The sequence below is a fragment of the Aquarana catesbeiana genome, linkage group LG05 (assembly GCF_042186555.1).
Source record: "Aquarana catesbeiana isolate 2022-GZ linkage group LG05, ASM4218655v1, whole genome shotgun sequence".
Taxonomy (NCBI): Eukaryota; Metazoa; Chordata; class Amphibia; order Anura; family Ranidae; genus Aquarana; species Aquarana catesbeiana.
This window is the reverse complement of record NC_133328.1, coordinates 263,860,982-263,879,511: the sequence shown is the minus strand read 5'-3', so window position 1 is coordinate 263,879,511 and position 18,530 is coordinate 263,860,982.

The window sequence follows — 18,530 nt, the reverse complement described above, 5'->3', positions numbered from 1 at the left end:
CTGAGAGAGATCCCTATATTAATCAAAAAATACTAAATTAATAAGGGCTTTCTTTAGATCTTCAAATTATTATATATAAGTTCTCTCTTGTTATTAAAAATATTTGCCCTACAGTAAGCCTATATAATTCATTAAAATTCACTCAGACAGATACTTTGTCTGCAAAAATCTCAATGAACTCCCGAGAAAAGTTATTAAGGTCCAAAAAATTGTATTTTTTTTAAAAAACAGTTACTTTAGTAAGTAATAATACCTTTTAAAAATACATTTTTCTCATCAATGAATCCTCTTCCAGATATTTGGAAGACTTAACACAAAAATGTGTTGTGCTTTGATCCACAAAAGTGAAAAATGTCATGGCATGTCTGACTAGTCTGTGTAACTTGATCTGCATTTCTCTGTTGGTAATACACTCCTCGCATGTCACAAACTCTTCAGAGAATGATCTGTTACTGTCAGTCTTCGCTAACATGCTTTGTATACAATACACTGTACAATTCGGTAACAATCTAGTTTTTCGTTTTTAAAATGTTTAACCTTTTTACCACTTTTTAAACATATTTTGTTTGTACATCTGCCAAAAATCATGTACACTACGTTATATGACTTTCCTGATTATAGTAATGACAAAAAAATTGTTTAGAGGACAATCTCGTGAAACTCACAGATTGGGTCCTGCCCAAAAACTGTGATTGGCCATATCCCCGAGAAAACTCCTCCATTAATCAAAGTCCTTACCTTTACCAGAAATACTCATTTACAAAGACTTTTAACAATTGTTATTTTTACAATTTTTTTAGATTGAACAAAACTTTCATATTTTAATATTTTCTCTGGGTAGTCTTAAATAAATTAGAACAATCTACTACTTTTAATTTAATAACCAAATCTAAGTTTGGAATTTTTTATTATTTCCAACAACCAAATCTGTAGGATTTTTGTAAAACACTAAACACCATGTTTTTTCCATTATCTCAATTTCATACAGTTCTTTCCACAATCTTAATCAATATTTTTTTCTCTGAAAACTTTTTTTTCTGCCCCCTATATATGTGTTTTAAAATGACCACGTGTAATAACACACATTTTCTGTTGTTCAGGGCTAAAATATTCATAAACATTTACATGCAGCATTAAACTTAGTTTCCTTATTTAATAACTTCTTTACACTCTGGCATTAATTAATTACCTTACTACTGCATGTATTCCTGATGGTACAGGAAAATACTTCTGAGCCTTGGGATGTTAACCATCCCATGTTACCCTTCTATATAAACAAACACACTCACCCCTTGTTAGTATGATAGTCCTGTGCGCACTTAAAAAAAACAAGAGATGAATAATGTCCTTTAAATTTGTTGTTCATTGCCTTTTCTTTCGTTTGTTGCTTTTTCTTCTATTTGCTGCTCTTTCTTTCGTTTGTTACTTCTTCTTTCTTTGAAGAATAATTTTCTTGTAGCTTTTTGCCTTGTTCCTTGTATTGTGTGCTGTAGGGTGCTGTAGTGTGCTGTAGTGTGCTTGCCTGTTGATTTTTCTTTGCCTTTTTCTTGGACTTTCCATCTTCAAACATCAAAATCCGACTTTCATCTTAGCTTACCCAAATAGTACATACATCTGCCTGTTGTACCTCAATGGTAGCTTTTTCAAATAACGTGAAGTCTCAGTTCCTGATTCAACATTTTTTCTTATTGGGCAACTACCCAATATTTTCTTATGTGAGACTTTCTCACCTTCTTAGGAACTAACCTTGGCAGAAATCTTCACGTACGTAACATTACGTTTTCACAAACAAAGTCTTGGATTTCCAAAAATAGCTTGAAGCATACTGTCCCTCTGGCCTTGTCAATCAACTTCGTAGGCTGGGTCTTCCTTTTTTTTTTTTTCAAAGTTACAAACTTTGGCTAGAGGTGAGAAAACAGACAAAGAAAAACTCACCCTCGACTTTACTGAACTGTTGTCCACATCTGACGCAAACGCCTCCTTCTAGGTTCTTTGATCATTTTTTCCCGAGACTTGATCAATCACAAAATTGTGTTCATCTCTCCCCTTTGTCAAGGAGTGGGAAAAAAATTGACCACTTTAACTTGCTCGCCATTGAAGAAAAGTATATCATCTAATACTATCGATATTCTTATTCTCATTCTCAGGGGCGTTTCTGGATGTATAGCAATGTCTTTGTGTTATATGTTATATATATATCAGTGACCTCTCTCCTAGAGGGTAGGGTGTATAGGAGATATGTTTCTGTACTTTGTCCAAGGCCGCATTTCCAACTTACTTTTAGGAATTAGTTTCTTAGTAGAAATTGAAGAATTCTTCATTCGTACGATGCTTCCAGAAAGGTTGTTTATTTGTTCAGAAAGATAAGCAAAGACAAGACTTACATCGATAACATGTGGCATGGTGATGGTCTCAGAAGGAGGAGGAGGAGGAGGAGACATCTTGATGTTACATTCTCCAAAGCGTTGGGTTACTTCTCTCTCTTCAACCCTACTCCATTCCTATTCTACCATAAATCTCATTCATTCTTATACTGTTTTAAAATGTTATGTCAGCATATCCTAGTAACACCCATATTTGCATATATACTTTAAATGGCTATAGTCTAAAGATAAGCAACATTACTCCACCCATTGTCCTGACATAGCAACTAAAATAGAAATATCTACCCAGCTAAACCACTCCTCTGTCCTCTGTCCTCCATCCTGTTAACCTTCAGAAACCATCACAAATTACGTATAACATTTATGTGTTTCATATATTTTTTCAGAAACTTTTATCACTTAAAATAATAATGAACTTAAAATCTTCTAACATAAACTTTTGATATCCACTTGACCAACAAATGGCTTGGGATCTCCTATATGTGATCTGAGGGAACAGACTCACATATTTGGAGACTACATCATCAGCTACCAATAGGTGTCAGTATTTTTAGAATTGTTTGGCTTTGAGCAACTTATTGGTGGATTTACCATTGGATGTTCACGAACATTGATTTTACTACATTAATATTGACATTCGGGTAAGTGGGATTTCTTTCCTATGAGGATCTTGAATTGTATGCATTTTTGAGAAGTTAAATACATGTACCGTTTATTATGATTTTTTGTGTTGTTTAGCGACTTGATAGATAAATAGTAGTCGCATGTGACTAACATATTGTGTTTGACTTTTAGTGATTATGCATGCATAAAAGTTTCCGGAAGAAGCTACAATCTGGCTAAACATGTAGAGCTGAAGTCGCTGCATCTATATCATACTTGCAAGGATACTGTATGATGTTTTTATACATGAATTGTTGATTTAAAAAAAAAATTAAAATAAAAATGTGTTACTTTTACAAAATATAAAGGGGAAAACACTGCGCTAATGTAACAATAGAAATAAACACTAAAAAAAATCCTTACTAATAAGCAGCAGCTCAATGTGAGATAAACACAGAAAAACATAAAAAAGAAGAAGCCGCGCTAGTAAAGTCCAATTAACAGATAATTGATTGTAGAAATGGAGGACTCTCATATGGCAAAAATGTGGGATAATATACGTCAATTGTTCGATTAACACCACAGTGAGTACAATTCAATAAGTGTGCCACCACCTGAAGAAAAGCTTGCTTACCAGATGGCAAGCAAAACCAGCATGTGGCTATAGCCCAGCCAAGGCCTTTGCTTCCACCATTTAGGAGGTTGACAGGTTCACATAGAATAGGTCACAGTATTTCAGGTTGATCGTTTAGGCCAATCATTTTTGTTTATTCACTAATATTCTTCATTATATATTTATATATTTTTCACTTCAGCATTTTCAATGCTTGATATCTCACATACACTAATATATGTTGCATGGGTTGTCATCTAGCATCGATTGTGATGCTGCAAATTGACAATTCAATTTATATTCAATTATTTAATTGTTTATATTCACTATATTATCAAGTGTTAAATTCAGTGATATTTTCAGTGTATTTATTACTTTTTCCACCAATTCACGTATTATAATACTCGAACTGGTTAATAACATGCACATATTACATGCACATATTAATGTAATTTGTCTCTCAAAGACTTCAACCAATACAAATCTGCCCTCCAAAAATACTATTCTTTCCTCCACACTGCCAAGCAAACCTATTTTACAACTCTTATTAACACCTTCTCATCCAGTCCCCGTAAACGCTTCTCTACCTTTAACTCTCTACTTCGTCCTCCTCCGCCTCCACCCACTGACTCACTCACTGCCCAGGAGATCGATAATCACTTCAAAAACAGGATTGATACAATCCGTGATGAAATCTCTACTCTACAAGTATCTCCCCCAGTTAAGACCCCATGTCAACAGGTACAACTGACACTCCCCTTATTCAAATCTGTTACTATAGACAAAGTTGCTAAACTCCTTTCTATCGCCCACCTAACCACCTGTCCCCTGGACCCTATTCCCTCTCAAATGCTACGGTCGCCCTCTGACTCTATCCTACACTCTCTAACCCACATCTTCAATCTCTCCCTCACCTCTGGCATTTTCCCCAATGCTCTAAAACATGCACTGGTCACCCCCATACTTAAAAAGCCGTCCTTGGACCCTACCAATCTTAACCTACGCCCTATCTCCTTGCTCCCCTTTTCCTCTAAACTTCTTGAACGCCTGGTTTACAACCAACTGAGTGACCACCTCATTAAGAACAACCTTCTTGATCCCCTTCAATCCGGATTTCGCCCTCAACACTCCACAGAAACTGCCCTTTTTTTAAACTCACAAATGACCTACTAACTGCAAAAACCAACAGACACTATTCTGTACTCCTACTTCTGGACCTTTCAGCTGCCTTTGACACGGTTGACCACCCCCTCCTCCTCAAAAAACTTTACTCCCTCGGTCTCCGTGACTGTGCTCTTCAGTGGCTCTCATCCTATCTATCCCAACGCACCTTCAGTGTCACTTACAAATCTACTTCCTCCACTCCTCTTCCCTTCTCCGTCGGGGTCCCCCAAGGTTCTGTTTTTGGACCTCTTATTTTCAATCTACACCTCTTCCCTGAGTCAGCTGATAGCCTCTTACGGCTTTCAATATCATTTCTACGCTGACGAAACACAAATCTATCTCTCCACTCCCCCCCACTCACTATTCACTCCATCGATCTCCTCACACATCACTAACTTATTAACCGACATATCTGTATGGATGTCACACAACTTCCTCAAACTCAACCGAGCTTATAATATTTCCTCCCCCGCGTGCCTCTTCCCCTGACTTGTCTGTCAAGAGCAACGGCACAACCATCCACACATCCCCACGTGTCAGGGTGCTAGGTGTTATCCTGGATACTTAACTCTCCTTTCGGCCCCACATCCAATCACTTTCCAAAGCTTGCCGCCTCAACCGCCGCAACATCTCTAAACTACGTCCCTTTCTAAACAATGAAAGCACAAAGCTCCTGATTCACTCCCTGGTTATCTCTCACCTCAACTACTGCAACTCCCTCCTCATTGGCTTACCTTTAAATAGACTATCCCCCCTTCAGTCCATCATGAATGCTGCTGCCAGACTCATCCACCTTACAAACTGCTCAGTGTCTGCTACCCCTCTCTGGCAATCCCTCTATTGGCTGCCACTTGCCCAACAAATTAAATTCAAAATACTAACAATAAGTTACAAAGCCATTCACAACTCTGCCCCCAGCTACATCACTAGCCTAGACTCAAAATACCAACCTAATCGCCCTCTCCATTCCTCCCAAGACCTCCTGCTCTCTAGCTCCCACATCACCTCCTCCCATATCCGCCTCCAGGACTTCTCCCGAGCCTCGCCCATCCTTTGGAATTCCCTACCCCAATCTGTCAGACTCTCTCCAAATGTACCACTTTTAGGCAATCCCTGAAAACTTTACTCTTCAGAGAATCCTATCCTGCCTCCATCTAACAACTGCACTATTTTCTCCATTAGCTCATCCCCCACAGTTATTACCCTTTTGTATAATTTGATCCTCCCTCCTAGATTGTAAGCTCTAACAACCAGGGCTCTCCGATTTCTCCTGTATTGAATTGTATTGTAATTGTACTGTCTGCCCTAATGTTGTAAAGCACAGCGTAAACTGTCGGCGCTATATAAATCCTGTATAATAACAATAACATATTAATTCGAACACTAGATTGATGGGTTTGTCTATGTTTATATTTCAATTGGATGGAGATTGGATGAAGAGCGTCTGTGAACAGCAATTTTCAAGTCTTGCCACAGATTCTCAATTGGATTTAGGTCTGACTGGTTCATTCTAACACATAAATATGCTTTTAGGTCAAAAAGTTAAATTTTGGTCTCATCTGACCAGAGCACCTGGTCAGATGAGACCTGCTCATCTCACCTTCCACATGTTTGCTGCATCCCCCACATGGCTTCTCGCAAACTGCAAACAGGACTTCTTATGGCTTTCTTTCAACAATGGCTTTCTTCTTGCCACTCTTCCATAAAGGGCAGATTTATGGAGTGCACAACTAATAGTTGTCCTGTGGACAGATTCTCCCACGTGAGCTGTGGATCTCTGGAGTTTCTCCAGAGTTACCATGGGCCTCTTGGCTGCTTTTCTGATTAATGCTCTCCTTGCCTGGCCTGTTAGTTTAGGTGGACAGCCATACCTTTTCAATTTTCAGATAATGGATTGAACATTGCTTTGTGAGCTGTTTGAAGCTTCAAAGCTGTTCGAAGCTTGGGATATTTTTTTAACCTAACCCTGCTTTAAACTTCTCCACCACTTTATCCCTGACCTGTCTGGTGTGTTCCTTGTCCTTCATGATGCTGTGTGTTCACTACGGTTCTCTAACAAACCTCTGAGGGCTTCACAGAACAGCTGTATTTATACAGAGATTAAATTACACACAGGTGAACTCTATTTACTTATTAGGTGATTTCTGAAGGCAATATATTTTCAGATATTTATTTGTAAAAAAACTTTGAAAAACATTTATCATTTTCCTTCCACTTCACAATTATGTGCCACTTTGTGTTGGTCTATCATATAAAATTCCAATAAAATACATTTACATATTTGGTTGAAACATGACAAAATGTGGAAAATTTCAAGGGGTATGAATACTTTTTCAAGGCATTGTATATTGCCAATAGTTTGCCAACAGTTTGCACAGCGCTTTACAACATGAGGACAGACAGTACAGTTACAATACAATTCAATACAGGAGGGATCAAAGGACCCTGCTCATTAGAGCTTACACTCTAGGAGGGAGGGTCAAGTGATACAAAAGGTATGGGGGAGGAGCTGATGGAGAAAAGTAAAGTACAGTTGTTAAGTGAAGGCAGGATAGGTTTCTCTGAAGAAATGCGTTTTCAGGGATCGTCTAAAGGCAAACAGAGCAGGAATCGAACAGATTGGGGTAGGGAGTTCCATAGTATGTGAGAAGCTAGGGAAAAGTCCTGGAGACGAGAAAGGTGACAAGGGAGTTAGAGAGCAGAAGGTCTTGGGGGGAATGAAGAGAACGATTAGGTTGGTATTTTGAGACTAGATTAGTGATGTAGCTAGAAGCAGAGGTGTGGATGGCTTTGTAAGTTGTTGTTAGTATTTTGAACTTAACCACTTCAGCCCCGGAAGGATTTACCCCCTTCCTGACCAGAGCACTTCTTACAATTTGGCACTGCGTTGCTTTAACAGCTAATTGCGCGATCATGCAATGCTGTACTCAAACGAAATTTGTGTCCTTTTCTTCCCACAAATAGAGCTTTCTTTTGATGGTATTTGATCACCTCTGTGGTTTTTATTTTTTGTGCTCTAAATGGAAAAAGACCGAAAATTTTGAAAAAAAATGATATTTTCTACTTTTTGTTATAAAAAAAATCCAATAAACTCAATTTTAGTCATACATTTAGGCCAAAATGTATTCGGCCACATGTCTTTGGTAAAAAAAATGTCAATAAGTGTATATTTATTGGTTTGCGCAAAAGTTATACCGTCTACAAACTAGGGTAAATTTTCTGGAATTTACACAGATTTTAGTTTATGACTGCCTATGTCATTTCTTGAGGTGCTAAAATGGCAGAGCAGTACAAACCCCCCCAAATGACCCCATTTTGGAAAGTAGACACCCCAAAGAAATTGTTAAGAGGCATGTTGAGCCCATTGAATATTATTTTTTTTTGTCCCAAGTGATTGAATAATGACAAAAAAAAAAATTTACAAAAAGTTGTCACTAAATGATATATTGCTCACACAGGCCACAGGCATATGTGGAATTGCATCCCAAAATACATTTAGCTGCTTCTCCTGAGTATGGGGATACCACATGTGTGGGACTTTTTGGGAGCCTAGCCGTGTACGGGGCCCCCGAAAACCAAGCCCTGCCTGCAGGATTCCTAAGGGCGTCAATTTTTGATTTCACTCCTCACTACCTATCACAGTTTTGAAGGCCATAAAATGCCAAGATGGCACAACCCCCCCCCCAAATGACCCCATTTTGGAAAGTAGACACCCCAAGCTATTTGCTGAGAGGTATGCTGAGTCCATGGAATATTTTATATTTTGACACAAGGTGCGGGAAAATTACAAACTTTTTTTTTTTCTTTGCGCAAAGTTGTCACTAAATGATATATTGCTCAAACATGCCATGAGCATATGTGGAATTACACCCCAAAATACATTCTGCTGATTCTCTGGAGTACGGGGATACTACATGTGTGGGACTTTTTGGGAGCCTAGCCGCGTACGGGGCCCCCGAAAACCAAGCACCGCCTTCAGGATTTCTAAGGGCGTAAAGTTTTGATTTCACTCCTCACTGCCTATCACAGTTTTGAAGGCCATAAAATGCCCAGATGGCACAAACCCCCCCAAATGACCCCATTTTGGAAAGTGGACACCCCAAGCTTTTTGCTGAGAGGCATGTTGAGTTCATGGAATATTTTACATTTTGACACAAGTTGCGGGAAAGTGACAATTTTTTTTTTTTTTGCACAAAGTTGTCACTAAATGATATATTGCTCAAACATGCCATGGGCATATGTGGAATTACACCCCAAAATACATTCTGCTGCTTCTCCTGAGTATGGGGATACCACATGTGTGGGACTTTTTGGGAGCCTAGCTGCATACGGGGCCCCGAAAACCAATCACCGCCTTCAGGATTTCTAAGGGCGTAAATTTTTGATTCACTCCTCACTACCTATCACAGTTTCGAAGGCCATAAAATGCCAACATAGCACAACCCCCCCCCCCCCCCCCCAAATGACCCCATTTTGGATAGTAGACACCCCAAGCTATTTGCTGAGAGGCATGGTGAGTATTTTGCAGCTCTCATTTGTTTTTGAAAATGAAGAAAGGCAAGAAAAAAACATTTTTTTTTCTTTTTTCAATTTTCAAAACTTTGTGACAAAAAGTGAGGTCTGCAAAATACTCACTATACCTCTCAGCAAATAGCTTGGGGTGTCTACTTTCCAAAATAGGGTCATTTTGGGGGTTTTGTGCCACCTGGGCATTCCATGGCCTCAGAAACTGTGATAGGCAGTGAAGAGTGAAATCAAAAATTTACGCCCTTAGAAAGCCTGAAGGTGGTGCTTGGATTTCGGGGTCCCGTACGCGGCTAGGCTCCCAAAAAGTCTCACACATGTGGTATTCCGTACTCAGAAGAAGCAACAGAATGTATTTTGGGGTGTAATTTCACATATTCCCATGACATATTTGAGCAATATATCATTTAGTGACAATTTTGTGCAAAAAAAAATTGTCTTTTTTTGTGTCTTGTGTCACAATATAAAATATTCCATGGACTTGACATGCCTCTCAGCAAATAGCTTGGGGTGTCTACTTTCCAAAATGGGATGATTTGGGGGGGGTTTTGAACTGTTACACATGTTTTGAATGTCACATATCACCCACTCTTCTAACCACTTGAAGACAAAGCCCTTTCTGACACTTTTTGTTTACATGAAAAAATTATTTTTTTTTGCAAGAAAATTACTTTGAACCCCCAAACATTATATATATTTTTAAAGAAAATGCCCTACAGATTAAAATGGTGGGTGTTTCATTTTTTTTTCACACAGTATTTGCACAGCGATTTTTCAAACAAATTTTTTTGGGAAAAAACACACTTATTTAAATTTTAATGCACTAAAACACACTATATTGCCCAAATGTTTGATGAAATAAAAAAGATGACCTTAGGCCTAGTACATGGATACCAAACATGACGTGCTTTAAAATTGCGCACAAACGTGCAGTGGCAACAAACTAAACACATTTTTAAAAGCCTTTACAGGTTACCACTTTAGATTTACAGAGGAGGTCTACTGATAAAACTACTGCCCTCGATCTGACCTTTGCGGTGATACCTCACATGCATGGTGCAATTGCTGTTTACATTTGACACCAGACTGACACTTGCGTTCGCCTTTGCGCGAGAGCAGGGGGGGACAGGGGTGCTTTTTTTTTTTTCTTTTTTTCTTTTTTATCTTATTTTTAAACTGTTCCTTTCATTTTTTTTGTATCATTTTTATTGTTATCTCAGGGAATGTAAATATCCCCTATGAATAGGTAGCAATAGGTAGTGACAGGTATTCTTTTTTGAAAAAATTGGGGTCTATTAGACCCTAGATCTCTCCTCTGCCCTCAAAGCATCTGACCACACCAAGATCGGTGTGATAAAATGCTTTCTCAATTTCCCAATGGTGCTGTTTACATCCGGCAGAGAAAAACATGGAAGACGGTGGGGGTGGGGCATTCCCTCCCACTGCTTGTAAAAGCAGTCTAGAGACTAATTAGCTTCTAGGATTGCTTTTACATGAAAGCCGACTGCTGGCTGAAAAGAATGATACCAAGATGATACCTAAACCTGCAGGCATCATTCTGGTATAACCACTCAAAGTCCAGCAACATACAAGTACGTTGCTGGTCCTTGTTGGGCATACATTGTAAACTTTTTTTCATGCAGCCTGTGGGCTGCATGAAAAAAAGAGATTGATTGGTGGGTATGCCCACCATTAGAATACCTCCCTTCATCCACCCACTTCAAATGATGGGCATACATGCACCGTTTATATATGCCGAAGCATGGGGGCATCCGCCCCAAAAGGTAGGAGCAAATCGCTCCTCCGCCCCTGCTGCCCCCATGCTTTGGCATATATGCTCTTTTTTTAACTGTGGTGGTGAAATCACCTCCTACAGCGCTGGAGTCACGGCTTTATGCATCGTGGGAGCAAACACTGTTGCTGTCAAGATAAATAAATCCGTGCTGCAACTGAATGGCATACCTGCTAAGCAAATGATGGTTAACAATAAAACAAAGTAACATTACAGTATAACAGTAAGACTTACCATACCTGCAAAGCAAATAAAAAAAAAATAGTAAAAAATAAAACGTTTACCGCAACCTGTGCCTAAAATATATATATGCCGAAGCATGGGGGCATCCTCCCGCAAAAGGTAGCAGCAAATCGCTCCTCTGCCCACATGCTTTGGCATATATGCTGAAGTATGTAACTGTGGTGGTGAAATCACCTCCGACAGCGCTGGAGTCACGTATCGTGGGAGCAAACGCTGTTGCTGTCAAGATAAATAAATCCGCTCTGCAGCTGAATGGCGTACCTGAAAACAAAAAAACGGTTAACAATAAAACACAGTAAACAGTAAAGTATAAAAAAATTCATACCTATAAAGCAAACATGATAAAAACATAATAACAATAAAACATTGCAGAATAGAATACAGTAAAAAAAGAGCAGAACAATAGAGAGAATAGAGAGAGAACAATAAAACGACAACTATTATTGTTTTTATTTTATATATATATTTTTTTACACTTTTTTTGTAACTGTAACTTTTGTAACTGTAACCGTTTCCAGTTTTGGGTCTCTCAAAATGCGATGGCATCTTGGGAGACCCTGTGAAAGTGTGTCCTAGTCTGTGCAGTGCTGTACCCTACGCTAATACTCAACTAGTGTATGGTAGCGTTCAAAAAGTTCACCAATGCAAAGACCAGGATTGTCAGGACAGGAGGGACAATAATAGCGGGTGTCATGCCTATATCCGCGTTTGCTGCAGACACATCATCTTTTTTGGGGGGCTCGTTGGGTAGCGGTACTCGGGAGGACATAAAGAAAATGCCTCTCATGCAGCCGGCTTACTGCATTTGGTTGGGGAAGGTGAGGTGGAGCACCGTCTGGAAACAGAAGGGCTCTGACGATCTCTTCCTGGAATTTAAGGAAGGATCGATTCCGTCCTGAAGCTCTGTATAGCACATAAGCGTTCAGCAAAGCCAATTGAAATAAACAGACACTTTTTTGTACCAGCGTCTGGCCTTACGGGCAACTAGGTATGGTGCCAACAACTGGTCGTTGAGGTCCACCCCTTCCATGTTAAGGTTATATTCATGGACACAGAGGGGTTTCTCCACAACACCAGTCGCCATAGTAATTTGGACCGTCGTGTCTGAATGAAGGGAGGTAAGAACGAAAACATTCTTATTATCCACTTCATAGCGAGCAAATTATTACACTGCAAGCAGGCTCTCTCCCCCAGCCTAAGACAGGAATCTACAAGCCGCTGGGGAAAGCCCCAGCGATTAGGTTGCACGGTGCCACATGCTCCAATCTGATGATCAAAAAGATGATTAAAAAGTGGCACGCTCGTGTAATAATTGTCCACGTACAAGTATAGCCTGTGGTCCTGTCACAGAGCTTATACATCTTGACCCCGTATCTGGCACTCTTGCTAGGAAGGTACTGTTTGAACGACAAGTGACCAGAAAACTTAATCAGGGACTCATCAACGCAGACAACTTCATGGGGAGTAAACAAGTCTGCAAGACATTGGTTGAAGTAGTTTACGAGGGTCCGAATTTTGTAGAGCTGATCGTATTCAGGGTCTCCATGAGGATGACAGAGTTCATTGTCATTGAAGTGCATGAACCGCAAGATCTGCTCATATCGTGCCCTGGTCATGGAGGCAGAGAACAAGGGCATATAGTGAATTGAGTCAGTGGACCAATATGACCGCAACTCACTCTTTTTGGTTATGCCCATGTTAAAGGAAAGGCCCAGAAAGAGCTTAAATTCGGAGACCGTAATTGGTCTCCAATCTCTGGCAAGGGAGGACTGGGGAATAGTGGCGATGTGTTGACCAGCGTACAAATTGCTTTGGTCCACAATAGATCTATAGAGATCTTCGGTGAAAAACAGCGAATAAAAATAAAGTGACGTAAAATCAACTGTTTTCACCTGAATGCCGGGTTGGCCAGCGAATGGGGGAAGTACGGGTGCTGCAGAAGTGGTGGGTTCCCAATTAGGATTGGCGAATGCAGCAGGAAGGGCACTATGGGCACGACGGGCCTGTGTTCGTCTTCTTGGTGGCAGCGGGACACTACTTGTGCTTGCCCCCTCGCCAGCTTGAACTGCACTTATGGGACTCGCCACATCACCACGTGGTACTGCAGTGCTGGATGTACGACCAGGGTGTACTAGGCCGCTGGTGCTTGCCAGTTCACCAGAAGGAATAGCGGCGCTAGTACTGCTCTGCTCCATACGAGGGACCTGCGGTTCTTGCACATCAACGACAGAAGAAGTTCCGGGTCTGGTACGCCTGACCTTGGCAGGGACCACAACTCCGTTGTCAGAGCTATCTGCTACGGAGCCGCTGTCGTCTACAGGATCGTATTCTGAGCCTGAATCTGACAGATGCGTGACATCCTCTTCACTATCTGTCATGTTCAGAAACGTGTAGGCCTCTTCACTAGTGTACCTTCGATTTGCCATTGTGGGCTCTAAATTTAGTGGTACACTAGTGAGACTCACAGACAAAAAAGCTCCTGACTGTTAGCGACTGTATCAAAACGCTACCAACAAAAACTGTTAGCGATCGCAGGGATCAGGCCTGACTCTGCGAATGCTGCAGTTATGTGTGTTTAGTGTTTTGAAAGTGACAGTGATCGATCAATACTGCACTTGGGTGGGCTGGGCCGAGGGGCAAAACGCAGGTGCTAGCAGGTATCTGGGCTGATCCCGCTAACACTGTGTTTTTGGGAACCCTAAACTGCTGGGGACGCTAGTATAGATCTGATCGGATCAGATATTGATCCGTTCAGATACTATACCACTAAGGGAGGTGTATGCTGCGTGCGTGGGTGTTAGCGGTACTGGCGCTAACCTGACGCTGCCTGGGGCGACGCAGACCTTATCTGACCCTAAAACTTAACTTATATCACCGCCGGGCGATTAGGGGGTTAAACCTTTATTAGGTAATAAACGGCGGGTGCCCCGAAACTATAAAAAACAAACTAACCAGCGTCACCCGTAACAGTTATATGGTGGTCACTGGTGAAAGGGTTAACTAGGGGGCAATCAGGGGGTTAAAACCTTTATTAGGTAGTATATGGGGGTCCCTGTCGCTTTAAAACACTGACGGCGAACCTATATACTTACGTCACCTGTGACACTAATACAGCGATCAGAAAAACAATCGCTTAGTGACACTGGCGACGGGGGGTGATCAAGGGGTTAAAACTTTATTAGGGGGGGTTAGGGGGGTATCCTAGACCTAAAGGGGGCTACCACTAACTGCCCTACCACTTATAACTGTCACAAACTGACACCAATGCAAAAAAAAAAAAAAACTGCTATTGGTGTCACTGTGACAGGGGGTACAGGGGGGTGATCGGGGGGTGATGGGGGGTGAAAAGTGTGCCTAGTGTGTTCTACTGTTAGTGTAGTGTTGTGCAACTCACATTGATGTCTTCTCTCCTCGGCGCCGGAACGAAAAGACCGGCTCGAGGAGAGATGACATCACTTCCTCTGCCGCTCTTTACATTACAGCAGCAGAGGAAGATTTTCATTCGTTGAGAGCGATCACGAGGGGGTGGCCACAAATGAGTTGGGAGCGATCGCGAGAGGGGTCCCCCTCAGCGTGAATCGCTCCCCTAACGAAGCCGACCGCCTCAGGCACCGGGTACGTGATTTTGCCTGCCCGTGCCATTCTGCCGCAGTATATCTGTGTTAGGCGGTCGGCAAGTGGTTAATTAATTGGGTGAGTGGGAGCCAATGGAGGGATTGACAAAGAGGAGTAGCAGACACTGAGCCTGGCAGCAGCATTTGTAACGGACTGAAGGAGGGATAGCCTATTTAAAGGTAAGCCAATGAAAAAGGAGTTGAGTAGTAGTCGAGGCGGGAGATGACCAGGGAGCGGTTGAGATGGCAAGATTTGGACAGTGATTGGTCTTGGGGTCGAAAGTATAGTTCAGAGTCCAGGATTACACTTAGAACCTTGGCATGGGCTGATAGTTGTGCCATCGATCTTGACAGAGAGATTAGGGGGGAAAAATTATGAACTCAGTTTTGGATAGATTGAGTTTGAGGAAGTGGTGTGACATCCAGGCTGATATGTCTGTTAGTAAATTAATGATATGTGAGGAGACTAAAGGAGTGAGCTGATGGGTAGAGAGATACATTTGGGTGTTTTTAGTGTAGAGATGGTATTGGAAGCCATGGGAGGCTATCAGCTGACCCAGGAAGAAGATGTAGATCGTGAATAGGAGAGGTCCAAGAACTGAACCTTGGGGGACTCGGACAGAGAAAGGAAAAGGAGAGGAGGTAGAATTGTAAGTAACATTAAAGGTGCGGTTGGATAAGTAGAAACCAGCCAAGAGTACAGACACAAAGACCTGGAGTTTTTTGAGAAGGAGGGGGTGGTCAACCATATCAAAGGCAGCAGAAAGGTCCAGGAGTAGAAGTACTGAATAGTGTCCATTGGTTTTGGCCGTTTGTAGATCGTTTGTTAGTTTTAGGAGGGCAGTTTCTGTAAAGTGTTGAGGGCGAAATCCAGATTTAAGGGGATCAAGAAGGTGGTCACCCAGTCGGTTTTAAACCAGATGTTTAAGAAGTTTGAATAAAAAGGGGAGCAAGGAGATGGGGCATGGGTTGTTAAGATTGGTGGGGACCAGTGAGGGCTTTTTAAGTATGGGGGTGACTACTACATGTTTTAGAGAGTTGGGGAAGATGCCAGAAGAGATGGAGAGGTTGAAGATGGAACAGGGTCCAGTGGAAGATGGTTAGCTGAACGTTAGAAAGAAGTTTAGAAACCTTGTCAATAGTGGTGCGGTTGAATGAGGGAAGTAATGATTGTACCTGTGGACATGGAGTGTTAAGTGGAAAGGGTACCTGTACAGCAGAGATCGCTTCATAAATTATATCAATCTTATGTTTGAAGTGACTGTCTATCTCCTGGGCAGTGAGTGAGTTAGTGGGTGGAGGATGAAGTAGAGAGTTAAAGGTAGAGAAGAGTTGACAGGGATGGGATGATAAAGTGAGGAGGCAGGAATTGTAAATTTGGATGCCAGATTTATTGCTTGAAATCTTTCTGAGACTTAGTCTTACGCCACAGGCGCTCAAGAGCATGGCTATTATTTTTCAGACTTCTGGTGTCATCTGTTTGCCAAGGTTGTAGAGGTCGGGGCCTGATTCTGTGTGTAGTGAGGGGGGCTAGTGTGTCCAGAGAGGATGACAGTGAAGCGTTGTAGACAGAAGTAGCTAGGTTGGTGCAGGACAAAGGTGAGATTTTGTCATAGGGGTGGTCAGTGGCAGAATAGAGAAGAGAAGGGTTGAGATGGTGAAAGCTTCTATGGCTAACTTGTTGGGGGTAGGAGGGAGAGGAGGTGGAGGAGAGGGAGAGAGTTAAACTAATAAGGTGGTGGTCAGAGAGAGCGAAAGGATAGTTGTAGAGGTTGCATGGAGTGCATAGGAGAGAGAAAACAAGTTCAAGAGCATTGCAGAGTGAGTAAAAGCATGTATCCATTGCTTCAGGTCAAAGGAGGAGTTGTAAGTTGCATTCAATATTGAGTCCAAAGGGGATGAGTGTGCCCAGCCTAAAGATCCACATCTTTTCTTTTTGCAAAAGGATCGTACTGAAATCTCCTCTACATGCAGGTAGATTTAGTACAAATATTCCCTTCACTCTCAGCCCACTGTGATGTTCTGGAAAGTGCACTGCCAGGGGGCTTTCATCCTTTTTCCTATCGTTGCTTCCCTAATTTCGAATGTGTTCGCCAATGCGGACCCTTAGCTGTCTCTTTGTTTTCACAATATAGTACTTGGCGCAAGGGCATTCTATCATATAGATAACTCGGGTAGTAGAGCAGTTAATAAAGTCCATTTGATTGGTCATCACTGGCAAAAACATCTGTTTTGTCTACATGTTTTTAGACCTGGCAGTGCCAGCATACATACATCCCCTTTAACGGTGGCAGGTTGGTCAGCCAGTTTGTCATTGTAAATAGGAAGGGGTATTTGGGACTTTAAATGAAGCACATGATACACCAGGTCATGCGCCTCCATACCTGTCATTTTGATTAAAAAGAAAAGAATTGGGACTTTGAATGAGGCATATGACACACAATTGGTAAACAAGATGCACAATGGCACATTTATTGCTACAAATACAACATGGTACATTACAGAAATGAAAGATGTTAGTGTGAGCTGATATGCACCTCTTAACATCAAATTAATTCAAATATATAATTACAAGAAATTCCAAAAATTCATGTATGAGATCTAGATATAAACGCATGATTGTGATTTAGCTTCATCCAAAAATCTTGATGCATTTCGTGGAATATACGCCACTTCCTCTGGAGCAGATGCAGGATATATAGCTGCAAAAAATATATGTATAAATACTGATGTAGTCTGACAGAGTTAGCCCAAAGGCAGAGAAGTGAAAAAGGGGTGAAAAAGGAATAAGTCCACTCCTGAATAACTTACAGATCAGCTCAAAGTTCAGAGTGTGGTACTGGGAGTTGAGGGTAGCCGAGAATGTGTCTGCCCTGGGAGCGTAGCCTATGGGTGGCCAAGGCACATACATGCCACGCTCCAGGAGGGGATAGATCTACATGTAAAGATTAAAAGTGATGCCTTTTAGCAGCTTCAAGGATTTTCTGTAAAAGATATAAGTAGTATATGTTTGTTATCTAATAAATATTGTTGCTTGCATATTGGTATCAGTTTGTCATTGATCTTTGACTTTATTCAGATTGCACCAGGGAATCCTGTAAATTTCGGCTCTCCGTGCCACCATAAGGTGACGTGGGCCCACAATTCTCCAGTGCCAACAAAGGACATCCTCCACTTGTCCCCATTGTGCTCCATACCTGGTTATAATTCTCATTGGGGCCTGTTCAGCACCGGTTCCCTTTGGTGCTGAAAAAGGGTGAATCAGGCTCTCTCTTATAGTTCCCCAGGCTTTCTTTTTCACCCTTTTCAGCACTTTATAGGAATATCCTCTTTCACAAAACCTGTGATACATCATCTCGGATTCTGTATGAAAGTCATCATCTCAGGTACAGTTCCTGCGAGCCCATAGGAACTGACCCACTTGAATACCTCTAACAAGCGATTCTGGTTGGTGACTATTTACTTGAATTAGTGTGTTTGCCGCAGTCTGTTTACAGAAGGGGCTATCTCACCCCCATAACAGAGATCTGAAAGTCCAGAAATTAGATGTATAAGTCAATCTAATTTTGCATTTATTTGTGTTTAATATGGCC